Here is a 20,234-nt window from a genome sequence, read left to right on the forward strand (position 1 = left end):
ACCAGGGTGTAAAGGTGATGGTATGCTTTTGTGAGATTTCAGAACCTAGTGGGTCGTCGAAGATGCTGATTGATCTTTCTTCTAAGTCCCAAATGACCTGCTGGGAGTGTGTGGTGGTCAGTCTGATGTGCACCAATGTGGGCAGGCCTGTCCAGGATGGGTTTGCTGTCAGGCTAGAATGACCGCTCCAGCCCCAGCCTTTGCATCCTACTCAGTCCTGTGCCAGGTGCTGGGAATACAGAGGAAAGAAAAAGTTTGTCTTCCAGAAGCTCAGCTTGGAGGAGTGCTTTGCAATCTTTTATGCGCACTAGAATCCCTGGGGATCTTGTTCAAATGCAGAATCTGATTCATTAGGCCTATTAGGTCTGAGATGGTGAATTTCAAACAAGCTCCCAGGTGATGCTGATGATGCTGGTCCATGGACCACAGTTTGAGTAGCCAAGGTTAGAGCAATGGTTCTGAAAGGGTGGTCCCCAAGAAGCAGCTGCAGCCAAGAGCTCCATATTAGAAATACAAATTCTCAGGTGTCTCCCAAGACCTACAAAATCAGAATCTCTGGGAGTGTGGCCCACCAATCTGTGCTTTAATCACCCCTTTGATGATTCAGATGTGCGAGCTTACCACCTGGTTACAGCAGTGATTAGCTTCGTTGCACTAAAAAGGGAGGTGGCCTGAACTAGTATCTGAGCTGGCTCTTAAGGACACATAGGAGAGACTAGGCAGGCAGAGAAGGCTGTGCAAAGGCCCGAAGAGGAAGTTGGAGCAGCAGGTGCCTGGAGAGAGACAGCCCAGGAAAGAGGCTGAGAATCACCCAGAAAACTCTTGAAGGCCACTGTTTGCAGGCCCAGAGCTTTGCTCAACCATTGGCCCTTCGAGGTTGAGCCTCACAGTGAGTCCACCTCCCACCTCCCCACGCTCAGCTGTGGTTAAGCTGGTTCACCTTCCTGAAGAGAAAGGCTGCTGATACTGAAAATGATTTCTTGTCTGATAAAATTGAGATGGCGCCCAGAACTCACTTTTCACTCCAGGAGGGTCAAGGCTGTGGAGGTCTAGTAAGTATTAATTCCTATAGGAGCCAAGGCAGGAAAGAACGAAGTTGGAGACAGTGACGGGGAGAAAGGTGAGGGGTGGGGAAGAACGCCTGAGGACCTTGTCTGTGGTTAGCGTCCTAAGTGTAGTTGTAAAGAACGGAGGATGGTTCCTGTTGACATTTGTGGTTTCTGTCGGCCTGCATCTTTCAGACAATTTTCACCAAATTCTCCCCAGTGGTGGTGAATGTGTGTGCGTGATCCCAGGAGCTGGAGGAGTGGCTGGGGGGCAGCCAGCGAGAAGCTGAAGTTGTCTCAATTTTGTCTTTAAAATGTGTGTGCTTATATGTTTGTTTTAATATAATCAATGGCTCAGTGCTTAGTGAAATAAATAATTCTGTGATCCTAGGGTCTCATCCCACACAATGTACATCTCATTCTCTGAAAAGCAGAGGGGCGGACTTTAGAAATGCATTGTCTTCTAGGGAGGTGGCATTTCCATGAGGGGGGGACATTTTAGAGGAAGAACTATTAATACATCAACCATCTGTGTGGTGAGCACACAGGGGCTGGGATGAAGGGAGGGTGCTTGGGGTGTCCTTTAACATGAGGCAAGCACCTCTTTTTAGTTAGTGTCCCAACAAGCCCCAACTCGTAGTCCCACCCAGGAAGGGTGGGCGGGAGGCCCAAGGCAGGTGGAAAGCAGGTATGGCAGGCAGGCGCAGCTACAGGAGCCACAGCTGGTGCTCAGACACACGCTCAAACCCACGCTAGCCTAAGAGCATGCTCAGGGCCTCTGGAGGGGCTGCGGTGCTGGAAGGGGGCTCTGTTTCTTGAGAATTGAGCAGTAAGATGAACTTTCTGAATTCAATCCTCAGGGTATGTCTCCTCTGCCCAAGCCTGGAGCCAATTCGGGAGGGTGGGCTCCTGGGGAATGTACTAGGTTAACTCGTTAGAAGGCCCCAGAAGACACACCTGACTCAAGCCCAGTATTTTGCAAATGTGCACATTTGGTCAGAAGGATCAGGCAGGAAGAGTGGGCAACTCCGCTCCAATCTATAAGAAAATGGCATTCATCCAGGGGTTTCCACCAGCAGAGCCACCTCCTGTTTGTACTCTGGTGTCAGCATCTCCTCCTTCCTAAACCCTTCCCCCAGTCAGGTTCCGCAGCGACACAGCAGTGCCAGATGCACCTTATTTCTAAAGCACCGTAAATATCTAAAAGGTGGGGCGTAGAAACTGATTTTCAGAACGTTCTTCTTTGCAAACAGAATTGTAGGTAAGCACCAATACCTTGGAGAGATAAGAGGAACTTTCTGACGCTGCAGGGCAGTGGGCCCCTTCCACCACGCAGGGTCAGACACAGCGGCAGCCCTAGTCTGTCTTCACCAGGACAAATGGGTACTGTGGGATAGGAAGGCCCAAAGGAGTGGGGAGGTGGTTCGGGACATGCAGCCGACATGCGTGAGGGTGACTCACCCAGAGGGGGTCCCAGCTCCAGGAAGGGTGCCCAGCCCAGGAATGAAGGCACTGGAGCCCTCCGGAAGCAGCTCCAGATCCCTGACCCGCAGGCCAGCCTTGCTTTGGGTGGACAGATGCCCTTCAGGAGCTGCCCAAATGCTGACAGTCAGGCTTTGGAAGGACACAGATTTCCACAGCAAACCTTCCTCCTTCTGACCCTCTCAGCCCTGGGCTCAAGGAGAGGCCTTCTGTCACTAAAAACGTATGTTCATTTAAAACAGATGGGGACTTTGGACTTTCTGGAAATGGATTTATAGGTTTCCGTTTGGCCCCACCTCTCTGAACTCCAGGCTCCATGGGGTCACCCATCTTCCTTCCTGGGAGGGGCCTGAGGCCCTGGGGGAGTTACGTTTGAACAGACACAGGGTGAGCATTTAACAACGCACTTCCTGACCTCGGTGACGTTCAGCAGAGCACAGGGGCAGAAAAGTGTTTGATCAAAACGTGTCCTATTGCTGCATAGTTACTGAAACTGATGGAACACAGGTTCTGAACCTAAAAAAAAAATCAGAGGTGAAGTCACTGACCACAAGTTCCTACGTTCCCAGTTCGTTACTACCGAGGAAGGTTGACTGTCTTTGTGGTTCCCACACTTCAGCCTGCATTAGAATCCTCTGTGGGACTTGTTAACACAAGGCCCCACCCTCAGAGTTTCTGATTGAGAGGGTCTGGGGTGGGCCGGAGAATCTGCATTGCTAACAAATGCCCAGATGATGCTGAGTGATGCTCCGGGGACCACAGTGAGAACCACAGCTCTACAGTCAGTGCTCCAGCACACCATGCCCCACACCGCCATTTTCTTACTGGATCATTTTTCACATCACTTTTTTCCAAGACAACATTTCTATCACGCAGCGCAGGCAGCCCAGGAGGCGGGGGCTGGTTCTGCAGGCCAGCGTTGTTCCTGAGCCCATCCTAAAATGGGAATCGGCATCTCAGACGAGCTCTAGCTCTGTCCAAATGCTCCAAGATGCCTCATGAGAGTGCTGTCCAACACTGGCCAACCAGGCTGTGCCATTCACGCCTCCTATGCCAGTTGGAAATGCCATCGAGATGAACATCAGCCAGAAGGACAGGGGCCATCGTCCAGGCGTCAGAAGTGTGTGAACCAGAGGAACTCCATCTTGAATAGGGGCTGGGTAAAGGAGGCTGAGACCTACTAGGCTGCATTTCCAGACGGTTAAGGCATTCTAAGTCACAGGATGAGATGGGAGGTCAGCACAGAATACAGGTCATAAAGACCTTGCTGATAAAACAGGGTGCAGTAAAGAAGCCGGTCCAAACCCACCAAAACGAAGATGGTGATAAGAGTGACCTCTGGTCCACTCACTGATACACTCCCACCAGCACCATGACAGTTTACAAATGCCATGGCAATGACAGGAAGTTACCCTATATGGTCTAAAAAGGGGAGGCATGAATAGTCCACCCCTTGTTTAGCATATCATCAAGAAATAACCATAAACATGGGCAACCAGCAGCCCTCGGGGCTGCTCTGTCTATGGAGTAGCCATTCTTTGATTCCTTTACTTTCTTTATAAACTTGCTTTCATTTTTCTCTATGGACTCGCCCTGCATTCTTTCTTGCGCAAGATCCACTTTACTCTATGGACTCGCCCTGCATTCTTTCTTCGCAAGATCCAAGAACCCTCTCTTGGGGTCTGGATCGAGACCGCCTTTCCCGTAACACAGCCACCAAAAATTCCAAGCTCAGGGCCATCAGCCCCACCCCTCCAAGCACAGGTCCACACAAGCGACTTCATTCTTCTTATGCATGGGAAGAGTATCTTAGAACAAACTCCAGGCAGAGACGGCGTGCATCTGAGAAATAGTGTTTTGATTTTTTCCAATAAAGATACAAAACATTTTTTGAAATTATCAGATAGAATTGATCATTAAAATAGAATGAACATTTAGACCGGGTGCGGGGGCTCAAGCCTGTAATCCCAGCACTTTGGGAGGCCGAGACGGGCGGATCACGAGGTTAGGAGATCGAGACCATCCTGGCTAACACGGTGAAACCCCGTCTCTACTAAAAAATACAAAAAACTAGCCGGGCAAGGTGGCGGGCACCTGTAGTCCCAGCTACTCGGGAGGCTGAGGCAGGAGAATGGCGTAAACCCAGGAGGCGGAACTTGCAGTGAGCTGAGATCCGGCCACTGCGCTCCAGCAGCCTGGGTGACACAGTGAGACTCCGTCTCAAAAAAAAAGAAAAGAATGAACATTTAATTATTTTTCCCCAAAACCAGTGAATGGTGACTTGAAGGGTAGGTTAGTAATAATTGTTCTCCCTACTTACAAGTCATAGTATGAGTTGAATTTCTTTATGTCACTGCCCTTGCTTTAGTTGGTGGCCATCTCTCCAGGGGCTTGACCAAGCATTAACCAGTATCCCTGATGTCCTGTGATAGCAATTGTTGATGGAAATTTGAAGGATGGTTAATCATCACCTGCTGTCTAGTTTTTGTTTGTTTGTTTGTTTGTTTGTTTGTTTAACAGTTTTTAAACTGTTTTTTAACAGTCTGGGAGAGAGCATTTTATCCTAAAAAGTGGGGAGCAGGTATCACATGTGACCAGCCTCAGCTCTGGAGGAAACCCAGAGAAAGAGCCGGATGCCTATCTGTTCCTGACCCTCAAGGTCCCTCAAGATCTGCTGGGAGGGGTTAGTGGTGAGATACAGCTCCAAGACTGCACAACTTAACCTGTGAAAGTATTTATTTAGAATCGACCATTTGCACTTTGGGAGATGCTTGCAAACACAGCTGTTTTCCTTTTTATGCAATTAAGATTGAGATATCCTTAGTGACAATGGGTACCAGAATGGAGGCCTGCTTGAAACTACCCCTCCAATGATGAAAAGGTATCCTCAGCAAGGGGGTGGTACTCACCTTCCTCTTGAATACAAGCATTGACCTAAAAGTTCTGTTGGATCACAAAGACCCAAGTTATGAGGAAGCAGTAAGATACAATGGCCTCTGAACTGTGAAAGACTTTTCTTTCTAGCCTCTTTTTAGAGGTGTATTTAAAGGCAGCTTTGTGGGATCCAGCATTCATTCGTTCATTCATTCATTCAAATGCAATGTTTACTGAGTTGCTACTACATGCAGACCCTCATCGGGATCTGTGCTGAGCTTGAACAGCAGGCTGCTTTCACATTCCAAGATCTCCCTTCACAATCCCCACAGGAAATATGAATATGCCACATTTGGGGTCTTATCCTTCTCTGGGAGTGCTGGGATCATGGTGTCAGTGTGTCTCCCATCTAGGTGGCTGCATCTCAAACTTCTGTGATCCTTTTTTAAGATGTGAGAATGGGTGTTGTTTGTACAGCATTAGTGCCCACTGGCAACGAGTCCTCAACAGCAGGTTACCTTGGAAAGGGGAGGATGCGAGGTCAAAAACACGGCCTCAGGAGCAGCCCTCCCTACAAGACAGTTCTCTCCAACCAGCATGACCAACTGATGAGCCAGAGACACAGGGGTTGAAGGGGTCCAGCCACTCCTACACTTCTAACAACCCTCTCTTCTTCCTAAGAACTTGAAGACGGCACAAGAGATGTACAGGTGGCAGAGAAGGGACTGGGATGAACCGTACACCCACTGCCTGTGCAGTTTTTCTTAAACCTTTTGTTTTGAGATAATGAAAGATTCCCATCATGTGAGAAGTACTGTAGAGAGAGCCCAGCTACTCTTCACCCAGTTTCCCCCCATGGTATCATCTTGCATACCTATCCTACAATGTCACAGCCAGGCAGTTCCCCCAGGCAGTTTTGTCTAGCAGAAGTGATGAGCTTTCCTGAAGGCCCTTGTCCTGCCATACTGCTCTGGTTCCTCTGGGCCTAACCCCTTTCTGCCCCTGGGTCTCTCTGCCAGGCTCAGATCTTTAATTCTTTTCTATTTCCCTGCTTTTCCGCTATGGATCCATTTTGGAAATTATAATGCTTAGTGACCACAAAAAAAAGTTAATCCAGTGAGCCAGAAAACCCTCAGTTACCTTATACTTTTAATGTAAGACATAGTTCTGAAATTTTACTGGTCTTTTGCAGGTCATACTATCTTGCATTTGATAGGAACAATTTTATGGATAATTTCAGAGCTTATAGTCCAATAAAGATAGGGCAAAGCATTTCAAGTTGCTTTTCAAATCTGTGATAAGGTGACAGTGGAGAAAGCTGAGCTGACGGTGTTGTATCAAATTTCTTGGGGTGGCCCTAGAGGAAGTCAAATAGCATTACCCTGAGCCATCTGCTCAGTTCGATTCTCAGAGGATCTTCTGCAGTGTTGCTCAGACTGTGCTAAGAACAAACAGGGTGACTTTATTTTCTATCATACATATGCTGTCCAGAAGGATAAATGCCTCGTCCTGCCCCGTGATACCGACAGGCAGCGAGAGCTGTGCTGCTTGCCGCGTGTTTTGGAATCTCTTCCCCCAGCTGCAAGTGTTTCATAACATCTATTGACCTCTTCTGAGAATAAACACCCGCTAGAGTTGGCTGCATCTCCTCTGAAAGAGGCATCCGCCCCATGGTGTAATCCCACTGCGACAGTAGGCTGTGCACAAACTCTACAAGGTGCTTGAGGCATTTGTTGCCTGAGCCGCGTTAAGTCCCATTGGGTTTTAATAGATCAGTATACACTGATGTGTCCCAAATAGGGGTGTGCCTGCCTCACACCCTGAAGGGGAGGAGGGGGCTGGACATCAAAAGAACCTACATGTGGCTGTCAAAGTGCACACTTCCTTCTATTTGTTCCAGAGATAGCTGAACAGATTTATCCTACCATACCTTGCATTTCAAACCAGCTCTTGACATGGCTGAAAGATGAAGTGCATGAAAGAAAAGACAATGAATCTGAACTCTCACTCTGCTGTCATGAATGATGTCACTAGCCTAAGAGCATGCTCAGGGCCCCTGGAAGTGGGGGAGCTCAGGAAGGCGAGCGCAGAGGGGAGCAGCCTAGGTCCATGCTGCGTGTCCCAGAGGCACAGGAGGACACCGGCTGTGCAGGGGTCAGAGGCCAGGGAGCCCATCAGAATGAGGTGGTGTGCTGGGGCGGGCCTTGCCTTAGCTGAGAATGCAGATGGGTATTAAGATGCATTGTGGCAATATAAAGAAAATGTAAACGTGGCCCTGGACCCAGGGAAGATGACACTCACAGCCCCCTCTGCAGGTCGTCGCCTAGAGGTGGCATTGGGCTTCCAGACCTGGCCCCAAGGAAGGCAGAGAGAAAAGTCATCACCCAGCGTCCCTGGAGGCACTGAGACAAGGAGACTTCACCCTGGCCCTCATGGGGCCAAGACCCCTGAGATGGAGATGTGCTTGTGGGAACTGGGCTGGGCTAACATCAGAGGCCTATGTGTGCTGGGGTTTCCCTTCCCAAGGGGCACTGTCAGGTTTGAACCAAAAATCTCAGGAATCCTGCAATAAAATACTGCTGCTCCCAGACTACCCAGACAGTTTAGTCAGGATCTTCTAGCACATTTGTCTTGGGAGTTGGTGTGAGGTTGATGACTCTCTTGCTTATGGGACAAGTTAGGATTCTGTAAATATGTATATGATATTCCTATGCAGCTTTGTGGCCAGTAATGGAGAAGTTTTCTTCTGATCTCAGGAATCATTATGGGCTGAACTCTGTTCCCTCCAAAATTCACATGTTGAAGTCCTAACCCTCAATACATTGGAAGGTGGCTGTGTTTGGGGATAGGGTCTTTACGGGAATAATTAAGTTAAAACGAGGTTGTTAGGATGCACCCTGATCTAATATGACTGGTGTGCTTATAAGAAGAGATGAGGACATGAACACACACAAAGGAAAGGCCATATGAAGCCACAGGGAGAAGGCGGCATCTACAAGCCAAGGAGAGAGGCCTCAGGAGAAACCAGCCCTGCTAATGCCATGCTCTCAGACTTCTAGCCTCCAAAATTGTGAGAAAATCAATGTCTGTTGTGTAAGCCACCCAGTCTATGGAATCTGGTGATGACAGCTGAGTAAACTGATACAAAGGAGTAGTCTCTTGTTCCCAAGTTTGGGGTGGGAGAAGCTTTGTGAACCTCAGAAAACTCAACCCAACAGTTTTTGATATTGACCTCAATTCTTGATATTTAAAACCCCTCTCTCCCAGCAGTCATAGTGTCCACTGGACTGACCCGTGATGAAGCGTCCTTCTGTGATCAGTGCCGTCTGTTCTGGAACCAGAACCCAGACACTTCAGGGGCAATTGAGCAGACCACCTCCTGCTCCTCCTAGGTGCTAGAAAACAGTATAGTGACAGCAAAGAGTTATTACCCCTGATCATGCAAAGCCTGTTACCACAATAGTTTATTCAGGTTTTGGCTTTCGGTTAGTAGAAGACAATGTGAAGAGTGAGTGCAAGACATTAATATTCCAGGTTAAAAAAAAAACTGTAAAATAAAAATTACTATATTGGCTGGGCACGGTAGCTTACACCTGTAATCCCAGCACTTTGGGAGGCTGAGGCAGGCAGATCATGAGGTCAGGAGTTCAAGACCAGCCTGACCAATATGGTGAAACCCCGTCTCCACTAAAAATACAAAAATTTAGCAAGGTGTGGTGGCATGTGCCTGTAATCCCACCTGCTCGGGGGCTGAGGCAGGTTCTTGCTTGACCCTGGGAGGCGGAGGTTGCAGTGAGCTGAGATCGCACCACTGCACTCCAGCCTGGGTGACAGAGCGAGACTCCATCTCAAAAAAAAAAAAAAAAACAAAAAAAAAACTATCTCATTGAGTGGAGATATCCTATAGTGCATTGAACTTTTAGCCAGAGAAAGTCTTTAGGGAAGGCCTGGATAGCCAGCAAAGCTTTGGACCTACAGACTCTGATGTCAAGTACAAAAGAAGGCTCATGGAATTCTTCCTTGAGCTGGTCTAAGAGTCTCTGATGGCCAGCCCTCCCACCGTCCCCAGGTCACGAGCCAGGTGGAATTCTGACAGAGCACACCTTAGTCAATAGTCTTTGTAAGCAAAAAAGAAACTGCTTTTTTACTTTAATGTTTGGTAATTATAAAATAAAAATATACTAATGATCCAAGGAAATCTTAAAGAGAAGAATATATTCATATCAAATGCTTTTTTGTGTGTGTATTTCTTTCCAGTCATTGTTCAGGTGTATTCATAATTGTATAGTCAGAGTAATGGAATAATACACTATTTCGTATCCTTTTTCCTGTCTTTATTTTAAGTCATTACTCTTAGGACAAAACCCAGGAATTATTTTATTGGGTCAACAAGTATGAGCATGTTGCTAAATTTCCACTAAGAAACTCCACTTAGCATATTGCTAAGTTTCCACTAAGAAACTCCACTTAGCATGTTACTAAGTTTCCACTAAGAAACTCCACTTAGCATATTGCTGAGTTTCCACTACCAGAAGGGCCATTATCAGTGGAACCACATCCTCACTAAATAATTTTAAATTTTAAGTCCTATTTTTAAAAAGTGAAAGTTTATTCTTAATTTTTTAAGAATTTGCATGTAAAAATTCTTAAAAGGACAAAATACTTTTCCAGATTGTTTGGTAATTGTACAGCCTTCTGTACAAATTATTTATCACATCCTTTCCCTATTTGCCTACTGAGATTTTGATGTTTTTCTTACCAGTTGAAATGAGTATTCTATATTCATACTGGCTTTTTCAGATTGTTGTAATGGTTCTCCCAGTCTGTTATTTTTTCTTATTTCTTTTAGTGTTAGTTATAAAATGTTGATGTAGTTAAATCTGTTGAACATTTCATTGACTTTCGTCTTTTACTTTTACATCCTCTCCCTTGGGTGGTTCTGGTGAACACCCCAGTCCCCGCCCGGGTCAGGGCTCCCCTGCTATCTTCCTCTTCACTTCCTTGCTACACCTGCTGGGCTGGGCCCTTTCCTTATCCTTTGGCCAAGGTTGTCCAATTTAGAGAATAAAATGATAAGATAGTCAGTTATATTTGGATGTCAGATAAATAGCAAATAACTTTTAGAACAAGCATGCCCCCTGCAATATTTGAGACACACACTAAAAAAAAAATTTTTTTTTTGCTTAGTGGCATTCAAATGTCACTGGATGTCCTGTATTTTATCTGGCAACTCTATCATTGGGTCCTATCTTGCACCGGGTCGAATGGAGTCTTTCCAGGAGCGGATTCAACATGACTTCCCAATCCCCCAGTAGGCAAGTGGTTTGTGCAGGACACAGCGGAGAGGCTCCTGAGTGCTTCGCCCGCCCCAGTCGCAGGGCTGCTCCTTTCCCACACACCAGGCCTGGGTCTACCGTGGCGCTGTGGGGACAAGGGCCTCAGTGGTGCATTCTGCAGTTTTAGCATCTGTGGAGTCAGCTCAGGCTGCCGTAATGAAGCACTGTAGACTGGGTGGCTCAAACAGACATTCATTCTCTCCAGGATTCTGCACATGCCTGTAATCCCACCTGCTGGAAGTCCGAGATCAAGATGGCGACAGGGTGGGTTTCTCTCGAGGCCTCTCTCCTGGTTTGTAGATGGCTGTCTTCCCCCTGTGTCTTCACATGATCTTCCCTCTCTACCTCTGTCCAGATTTCCTCTTAGTGGATCCACCCCAATGGCCTAATTTAACTTTAGTTCCCTCTTTGAATGCCTTGTCTACGAATACAGTCGCAAGGGAGGTATTGAGCTTAGGACTTCGACACGTGAGTTTGGAGGGGACGCTCTTCAGCCCATGGCAGTGTCTTCCACTCCTGCAGTTATCGGTCCCCTTGTTCTCCCACTTGACAGCACTGTGTGTCTGCGGCCTCTGGGATCCCACTTTCCCTCTGCGATTGAAGCTGCACACACGACCCTGATGGTTCTTTAGACATCCTGACTTCACCAAGACCTTCTCCCCCAGGCTCGACTCCAGCTGTCCTTGGTGGACCTTCCATGGGTGGGGACCTGTCCACTGTGGATAGATTACCCAACAGTGGCCAACACCCTGTTGCACTTCCAAATTGAACCAGTGCCTGGAAACTTCTGCTCCACTGCCTCAGCCTACCAGGCCTGCCTGATCCCACTTGCTGTCTGAATCACTCTAGAACTGGTCTCTTGGCCTTTGGTTACTGCGTCCTGGACCCCTGGCTGTCTTCCCCAGGCTCTGCCCACACACAGGCCACTCACCTCCACTGTGTCTGATGCCCCTGCTTTCTCCTCCTTCTCCGCAGGCCTGTTTTTCCTGGAACCAGAAGGACTCCCACCCAGGTCCACTCAAGTTGTGACACTGCTTGGCTTACTGTAAGCTTTTCTGTTTTTTAGTTTTTAAAATAGTTTGATTTACTCCACCTAGATCTTACTTTGTCAGATGACCTATGGTGTGGTTTTAACTCATCATGATATACTCCTGCATTTTACAAATCATTATAAGGACATATGTCATTTATTAAATATCTATTTCCTTCTCCATGGCTTTCATGATGCCTGTTCAATAACATATAGCATTCCCTACCTGTAATCTATGCTGTAAGGAGGTCATAGCCTCTATTCACATGTGGCTATTAAATATATGGATAGTACAAATTTCAAAACTTAGTGCAAAAAAAGAATGTAAAGTATTGTGTTAATATTAAATAATTTTTTCAAGGCCTGGTGCTATGGCTTACAACTGTAAATCCCAGCACTTTGGGAGGCCAAGGTGGAAAGATTGCTTGAGCTCAGGAGTTTGAGACCAGCCTGGGTCTGGCAAAACTTTGACTCTACCAAAAATACAAAAATTAGCTGGGTGTGGTGGAGTATGCCTGTGGACCCAGCTACTCAGGAGGCTGAAGTGGGAGGATCACTTGAGCTGGAGAAGTCAAGGCTGCAGTGAGCTGTGATTGCACCACTGCACTCCAGCGTGGGTGACAGAGTGAGACCTTGTCTCAAAAAATAAAATAAATAATTTTTTCATTTGATCACATGTTGAAATGATATCATTTTGATAGGTTAAATCAAACATATTATTAAAATTAGTTTCAGCTATTTATTTTTGCTATTATTAAATGCAGCTACTAGAAAATGTCAAGTTCCACATGTGACTGTCTGTATTTCTGTATGTGATTGTCTTTAGCTCAAGGTTTCTGCATTGCATTCCTTTAGTCTCTCTCTGTCATATTTTAAGCCAATATTCTAATGTTTTAATGAATGTTCTTCTTAAAATATATTTTTTAATATCTGCTGGGACTGCAAACTTCTTCCTTCTTTTATTTTTCACGCAGTCCTTTTGGAAGTCTATGTCAATTGTTCTTTCAGTTAAATTTCAAAATTATTTTGCCAAATTCATAAAAGTCTGTTTGGACTATTCATCTGTACATCTAGAAATACTTTTCTTTTCTCAAATGGATGTCTTTTATGAATTCCTATAAACCTTGGAGGTTTTATTTATATTCTGCACATTTTCTCCAAATCACTTCTACGTTTATAACATTTTTGATACTATTGTGAATAAGATCAATACTCAGGTGCCATTGGTTTTTCCATATTTGTCTTTTAAAGTCACTTAAGCTGCTTTGAAATAATTGTATATTTTCCATTGTTATTATCTGTGAAGAGTATTTTTCTCCTTTTACTGTATGCATTCTTTTATTTGGTTTCCTCTATAGTTATAATGTGACAATGACCAAGGCCCCCAAACCTTAATAAATATGGTGGTAGTGGACATTGTTCCTGAAAATAATTTGCTAATATTACTTTTTGGAATATTTACTCTTAAACTTGGCAAAGCTTTTCTTGGCTTTGACTGCCTTCAAGGACACCCATTAGAGAGGCATTTTCCCTTTCCAAGTAAAATAAGCAGCCTAGAAAACAGAATTTCCTTCTGGCCTTTTGCAACCCACCCACTATAAAAATAAAACAAAACCATTATGTTTTTGGTTTTGAAGCATATTTTCATAGGGTGACATGCCAGATTACAGATAATCCATAATGCTTTGCAAAAATGTCAGTGGATAGAAGAGCAGTTAGGTCTTCTTTTCTCTGGAATCAGGCTCAAGAAATGTGAGCTATGGTCAAGCTTTGTGTTAGGGTTAGATTCAGAGGTAAGGTTAAGCCTAGAAAAACCTGGTTTCAAAGCACTCTGGTATTGCATTTCAATTTTAAAACTCTCTTAAAAACAAAACCACAAACACACTTTTAAATAACTCTTGAATTAAAGATGAAGTTAAATTGATATTACGAATGCCTTAGAAATGAAGGATGACGAGAGACTTATATATTCAAGCCCGTTAGATGCAGATTCGGAGAAAAACATGGCCTTAAATTCATGTATTAGAAATCATAAACAAATGGAAAATAAACAAACCAAGCTACCAAAAAAATTAGATAAAATCCCATGTAACAAATTTTTGAAGTTACTAAGTCCTCAGAATATCATTTAGAGGTGTCTTATGTTTTGCATCAACAGATAAAGCTACTGGGATACTTTTTAGAGAAAATGGCAGGCTTAGAATTTTCATAGGATAAGCTACAGGAGCAAGCAGATATCTCTAGCTCTTACACAAAGACAAAAGATGGAAATACTGTTGAGTTTGCCATTAGCCGGCACTGACGTGACTCCTGGCTCCTCTAGACAGAGGGACTGCTGACCCTGCACGTGCAGAGCTGGGGGTAGCTGGATCCTGTCCAGTTCCTGGGTCTTGGGAAAGTATATCTTGGTTATGCCTGGAGCTGGAGCAGACAAAACTGGGTGACGAGAAGCATCTTCCTTGTCTTCAAGGCTTTGTCTGATGAAAATCCAGTGTGGAATCTTTGGCTTAGTCTGGGATTTCTGGGCTATGAAAGTTCTGGATGTTTCCATCCTGAGAAGCATGCTCAGCGTGGCTTGTCACAGACACTGTACACTCTGAAACTGACAAGACATTTTCAGATGCAGCCTCCCTTAAGGGATTGTCCCCGGGATGCCATTCTGTTCAATAAAATAGTGCCCCTTCTTCCTTGGCTAAGGGTCTCTAGGAACTGATATAGTGGAAGGGACATCTTGATAGGGACCGGTTCCAGGAACATTCTTCTTCTCCCAGCACTCCACATCATTCTTGCCATTCGTTAAACTGCCCTGCAAGATCCAGCCGCCAGCCCAAGTGGATCTCTTTTTTTTAATATGGTAGCTCCAGCAGGGTGGGGGCCCGCCTCAGGGACTGGTGGATGGGTGCACGGGAGCTCTGGGAATGGGGATTTGGGCGTGTGAAATGCTGAAATTGAGCTAGGAGAGATTGGTTTGCTGGAGATAATGGCTGTGAAAGGTAAAGGGAGGAGGGAGGATGGGCTGGGAGGGGCCATCACACAGTGGTGGATCTGACAGAGCCCCCGCCTCCCCAACAGTAAGCTTGGGGTGAAGCTTCCTTGTTCAAAGACTCCCGTGTCAGGTGGAGGTGGCCAGAAAGTCTTGCTCAGTCACCAGCTGAAGCCACCCCAAGAACAATATGATCTTAGTTTGAAAGTTGAGGCTGATTTATGAGCTCTCGTCTTCATTTGGAGGCTGTTAGCTAACCACACTCCTCACAGCGTGAAAGGGAATCTGAGTCTCACACACACCTCTGTGCCTGCCACCCCCAATGTGGACTATTGATTACCTCTCTGTAGTCTTGTCAGACAACAGATGATATCTTGCTTCTACCGTCATCAAGCTGAGCTAATCCACAGTTCTAGTAGGAAGATTCCTAACCTCTTGGTACATTATCTATACTGGGATCCGGTTCCATTTTGAAACGAGAAGCCCTATCACTTGCCCCTTTTTGACTTATAACTTAGTGGGGTGATGCTGTGGGAAGACCCCTCTTTGGGAAGACCCCTCTTTCTGACCTCTGGGGCATCCCAGCTGTGTGGGGCCTTCAAGCAGGGTAAAAGCTGTTTCATGGAAGTCTGGGTTTCCTCACCCATTGGGAGTTAAGATTTAATTATCTTTAGAGTAAACCTTCTTCCACTACACTAGGCTGGGAAGAAGTGATAATGCGTTATCTCTTCTGCTAAGCCCTTTTTAAACAGGGGCATCATTCAGCTGATCTGAGACAAGATAAAAGAGGGACGCTTTGAAAATGGTAATGAATCCAAACAAGAATTCTTGGATGAATCATTTCTGCTCTGGTTTATATTAGCTACGCAATTAAAGGGTTTACACAAGGGGACCCTCAAAGGAGAATTCTTTAACCACATGAAAGGCGGCAAGGTCGACTCCTAAGAGAAGGCATTCCTGAACTTTTCTTGGCTATTTTTCCCAGACCTTGGAAAAGGCCTGTGCTTTTCAAAGAAGAGGTCACTTGGAGGGAAGACAATCAGAGGCAGGCTGCAGGGGACAGTCCTTCGCAAAGCAAACGGCTTCCTCCCTTTCCCAGTCCTTGAAGCTCAAATCTGCCTTTCACAGAGCAGAGGGAACGGGAAGCCAGACGGTCATTCTGAGAGGACTGCAGTGAGAAAGGATGACCCGGGGTGTTAGTGGTGGCGAATCCATGTGGTCTGGAGCAACCTCACTTCTTGCCTCCTCAGAAGAAAGAATTTGACTAAAGGGGCATAAGGCAGAAGGAGAGACTGAGTCAAGTTTTAGAGCAGGAGTGAATGCTTATTAGAAAGCTTTAAAGCAGGAAGAAAAGGGAGGAAAGTACTCTTGCAAGAGGGCCAAGCGGGTGACTTGAGAAGTCAAGCTGATCTTTGACTTGGGGTTTTATACGTTGGCATGCTTCTGGGGTCTTGCGTCCCTTCTCCCCTGATTCTTCCCTTGGGGTGTGCTGTCCACATGCACAGTGGCCTGCCAGCACTTGGGAGGGAGCATGCACAGTGTGTTTACTGGAGTTGTGCACATGCTCACTTGAGACACTCTTCCTTTACCAGTCGAATGTCCCTGGAAGGTCATAGACCTGTTAAACTCCACCATTTTGCATCTGAAGTAGCATGCTTAAACCCACTCACCCAACTCTTAAGATATTATCAAGAAGCTACTGATCACCAGTTTCAGGTGTTTTTATCTATTACGAGACTGTCTTTCCCTGGCATCGGCGGTGATCAATTATTATTTTAGAGAGACAGCATAACAACCGCCTATCCATCACCTGATGGTTGCCCGACATTCCTGGTGTGTGTGTGTGGAGGGCAGTCCTCTCCTGCCCTGCTCATGCCTAACTCCCCACTGCCACAGGGAAACTCCCCAGGTCTCCCTGTCCTCTGGGACCAGGTAAGACTTCCAATTCCGAACATGGTGGCAGGAGCTTGCTTACTCCAGCCAGGTTCCAGACACAGCCTCGGAAGGAGGGAAAGATGTCCCCCACCACCTGAGCTTGGGGCACTCCAAGACAGTCCTTCTGCACCCTAGCCCTGCCGCTAAGCTCCTGCACCTGCTGCTTCCACCTCTAAGATGTTCTCATCTCACGTAGACCCTGAGGGGCTGGGGTAGGACCATGGAGAGGAGCAAGATCCAGAGCCCCTCAAGGTCAAGTCTATCCTTTTCATGTTTCTCCTCTGGGATTTCATACAGTGCCCAGCATAAAGTAGGTGTCCAGTGTATCTTAAAAGGATCCTTAGAAGGTTCTCGAAGAAGAAAAAGGTCCTTTTATGATCCTCCTCTTCTTAAAGTGACAAACTCCAAATTCATGCTATAAAAAGCCTGAAATCAAACAACCACGTCTCCTTTTTCTTTTGCATACTGAAGAGGTGAAATGAACTGCAGGGTGGCCTCCCAGGACCCACCATCCCAACCTCCTGTGTCAATTCAGCAGCCGTGGAGTTTGGGGGAGAGCAACTCCATCCCCAGTCCTTGACTGGACAAGCCTATTCCTGGTACAGTGGATAGGGCAGGCCAATGAGGCCTTGGCTAATCAGAGCCTGCCTTTCTCCGGGCTATGGGGTTGGTTCAGGAGTGTTCCAATTGGCTTAAAGCTTATGGAGGTGAATGAGGACGCATGTAGACTTGGTGGCTGCTGCCATCTTCCAATCGTGGGTGTCGGAGGTGACAAATACGGAAAGATGGGCAGGGCTGAGAAAATGGCAAGGAAATAGAGCCAGAGTTAAGACCAAATATTGCCTAAATATCACACCCATCTCTGTTTACTTTTTTTTTTTTTTTTTTTTTTTTTTTTTTTTTTTTTTTTTTTTGGCGTGCCACAATAAATAAGCCAGTTTGAGTCACTTGGTCTAATATTGAGACCACGAACATATTGATCACAGAGTGTTAGGTAAGCGTGTTGTTGACTGAAGTGTAAGTAAGGTGCTCACCTTAAATGCATGTGCCAACATCAGCATCTTCAGAAGAGTCTCTTTCCCTTTGGGACATCAAGGTAACTGACAGTCAAACACGCCATATTTGGAGTCAGTTTACAGCCAGCCTGCTTCCAGCTCTCCTTGGCACTTTCCAGTTCACAAAGGACAGTGATGGCTTCACTCCTTTTTGGTGTTTTTGAGACAGGATCTCACTCTGTCACCCAGGCTAGAGTACAGTGGTGAGATCACCCCTCCCTGCAACCTCCGTCTCCTGGGCTCAAGTGATCCTCCCACCTCAGCCTCCCAAATGGCTGGTACCACAGGTGCATGCCACCACACCTCGCTGGTTTTTGTATTTTGTGTAGATGGGGTTTTGCCCTATCTCCTAGGCTGGAAGGCTCTTAAGAGGAGAAATGAGCAGTGAAGATCCCATCCTGGACTTTGCAGACTTACTGTGCCTTTGAATGCTTCTCTCGCGGTCAGAGCCTGTACTGGAAAAGATGGCATTTGGGACAACACACCTGGCTGCCGCCCCAGGAAGAAAGTAGTGAACACTGGAGGACTGTCAGCCCTGTCAGTTTCTGGAAATGTGCCCTGAGTTTAAGTTCTGGTTTCAGAATATGAGGAGCAAAATTACTAAGTAGGCCTCCTCCTAAAACAGGAACCTCTTCCCACCATGGGCCGGTGGCTCTGACATATCGCAGAGCCTGCTCTGATGAAGGCAGCAGGAATGACCTCAAAACAAGCAAAAGCAAAGAAAACTGTTTGACAGCGGAAGTAATAGAGGCTCATTTTAGAGAACATAGACATAAAGAAGAAAAGAAGAATTTTCCGTAACCCACAGATTATAACTACTTACATACCTTCCAGGGTTTATTTCTCTTTTCTAAAAAACAAATGTTTAAGTGGAATTTACCTAGAAAAAAGATACAGGTCCTAAGAGCACAGCTTGGCTTGATCAATTTTCACAAGTTGAATGTACCTGTGCAGTGAGCACCAGGCTCAACACACAGCCCCAGCAGCACCCTGGAAGCCTTTCCAGACCTCCTTATTGTCACCCCCTCCCTCCCCAGGGGTAGCTGCTATCACTGTAGCTTTGGTCTGAACTATATATAAATGCAATCATGCCACATTATGTTTCTGAGACTCCCCCATACCCTGGCAAGCCATTGCAGTTTGTTTATTCTCAATGTTCTACAAGTAGCAGTCCCCAAGCTTTTTGGCACCAGGGACCAGTCTCATGGAAATGATTTTTCCTTAGATCAGGTGGGGATGGTTTCGGGATGATTCAAGCGCATTACATTTACTGTGCACTTTATTTCTATTATTGTTACATTATAATATATAATGAAAAAATTATATAACTCACCATAATGTAGAATCAGTGGGAACCCTGAGCTTGTTTTCCCCATCTAGAAGGTCCCATCTGGCGGGGGTGGGGTGGGGATGAAAGACAGTGACAGATTATCAGGCATTAGATTCTCGTAAGAAGCTTGCAACCTGGATTCTTTGCATGCTTAGTTCACAATAGGGTTCACGCTACTGTGAGAATCTAATCCTGCCACAGATCTGACAGGAGGCAGAGCTCAGGTGGTAATGCTCACTTGCCCACTGCTCATCTCCTGCTGTGCAGCCCTGTTCCTTACAGGCCACGGACTGGTACCACACAACTATTTGACCATAGCTATAAAAGCTGATTACAGGTGTAATTACAAATCACATCACTATTACATAGCTTACAAAGAGGTTTAATTGGACTTACAGGTCCACATGACTGGGGAAGCCTCACGATCATGGCGGAAGGCAAGGAGGAGCAAGTCACGTCTTACATGGAGGGCAGCAGGCAAAGAGAGAACTTGTGCAGGGACACTCTCATTTTTCAAAACCATCAGATCTTGTGAAACTTATTCACTATCACGAGAACAGCATGGGAATTACAAATTACATAGTTATGTAGTTACAAATTATGTAGCTAATTATACCTGTAATCAACTTTTGTAGCTGTGGCCAAATAGTTTTCCCAAGTGGTTGCACCAATTTACACTCCCACCAACAGTACATGACCCTGCTGGCAGCTCAGTCTGCATTCTTATTGACTGCCTTAGTCCATTTTCATTCTGCTGATAAAGACATACCCAAGACTGGGCAATTTACAAAAGAAAGAGGTTTAATTGGACTCACAGTTCTACATGACTGGGGAAGTCTCACAATCATGATGGAAGGCAAGGAGGAGCCAGTCACATCTTACATGGAGGGCAGCAGGCAAAGAGAGAGCTTGTGCAGGGAGGCTCCCATTTTTCGAAACCATCAGATCTTGTGAGACTTATTCACAATCACAGAACAGCACAGAAAGACCTGCCCCCATGATTCAATTACCTCGCACCAGGTCCCTCCCACAACACATAGGAATTCAAGATGAGATCTGGGTGGGGACACAGCCAAACCATATCATCAACACTTTATTTTTCCCCATCTTTTTCATTTTAGCCATTCTTTTCATGTGTGTTAGACATTTGGATAGCCTCATTT

The 20,234-nt window shown here is 45.9% G+C and overlaps 1 long non-coding RNA gene across 2 annotated transcripts in view; it reads left to right on the forward strand.

Annotated features, from left to right (window-relative positions):
- The window catches only part of LOC108540998 (uncharacterized), an 87,490-nt gene that overhangs the window by 33,330 nt on the left and 33,926 nt on the right, over positions 1–20,234 (forward strand). For both annotated transcript variants that reach the window (XR_001888828.1, XR_001888829.1), the window contains exon 3: positions 11,714–11,783. This is a non-coding gene — a long non-coding RNA (uncharacterized LOC108540998). The remainder of the gene's footprint in view (positions 1–11,713; positions 11,784–20,234) is intronic.

The sequence above is a fragment of the Rhinopithecus bieti genome, unplaced genomic scaffold, assembly GCF_001698545.2.
Source record: "Rhinopithecus bieti isolate Rb0 unplaced genomic scaffold, ASM169854v2 scaffold_19482, whole genome shotgun sequence".
Lineage (NCBI taxonomy): Eukaryota > Metazoa > Chordata > Mammalia > Primates > Cercopithecidae > Rhinopithecus > Rhinopithecus bieti.